We start from the raw sequence: 1,068 nt of genomic DNA, 5'->3' as shown, positions 1-1,068 counted from the left end.
GTTCAATCGGAAAGCCCTCTTCCTCCACTTCATCTGAACTCCCCTAACCGCCTCTCCTTGCGAACGAAGGAATCCGGGGAGCAAAACGAATCGATCCTTTTGTGCTTCTCTAAATCTTCTCTATTCATCAGAGAATACGCAAGTCCTCATAAAAGCCACATCGTTGTATGAGGCGCCAAAGATACCCAAATTTACCAAGGAAGAAAAAAATAATCACACGATGCTTGTGGGTCACAGTTTATTCTCCTTACAACTCTCGGCAACAAAGTAATCGGGTGGAAGCAGATGGAGGACTCGCTCTTAGTTGTGAAGTTCCAGAGCCTCGGATTTTAACCTAGAACTTCGAAACCTGTAGGACTAAATGTACTATGACGTGATAAATCAATGTAACATGATATACATATGTGTATGGCAACATAATGGTGTATGATACATATGACAACATAGTGAAGCATGATCATATAAGACCACTAAGTGTAACACGACTTAGTGACAGATGGACAGATAATGGCGACCAGGATTTGCCAAATTGATCTAACATGACATTAGCGACTATATATGTTTTTATACCATTAACAAACAAGTGTAACCCAAGCAAACAGCATATGGCGTTCTGTTCATGCAGTGTGACGCATGTTCTAGAGCTTCTAGATAATGAAATGGAAACAAAACTGCTAAGCACACTTGTCTGACAGCAATCTATAAAGCTTTCAGAATTAGTGTTAGATATGTATTGCTATACTGTATTTTTGCGTAACACTTGCAGATGATCAAATTCACATTCATGCATTGCTAATTTTCACATGGAATCGATATAAAGCTATTTGAGACATGAACTATATATAAGTACAATAACATGATAATGGTACATTTAGTAGTACGTCAGGAGGGAAAGCACAGCATTGAGTGGATTTTGGCATAGTGGCCCTCGGCTTGACACTGCACTAGTACGGCCTGATGGTGGTGAAATCTCCATAAATCGAGGAGAAGCATTTCCTTCAGAAAATACCTCGGGAACTCTACTTACTTCCTAACAGCTGCACAGCGCATACGTACTCCACTTACATA

The sequence above is a fragment of the Penaeus vannamei genome, chromosome 22 (genome assembly GCF_042767895.1).
Source record: "Penaeus vannamei isolate JL-2024 chromosome 22, ASM4276789v1, whole genome shotgun sequence".
In the NCBI taxonomy this organism is placed as follows: domain Eukaryota; kingdom Metazoa; phylum Arthropoda; class Malacostraca; order Decapoda; family Penaeidae; genus Penaeus; species Penaeus vannamei.
The sequence above is the reverse complement of the archived record's forward strand: the minus strand, read 5'-3'. Positions refer to the sequence as shown.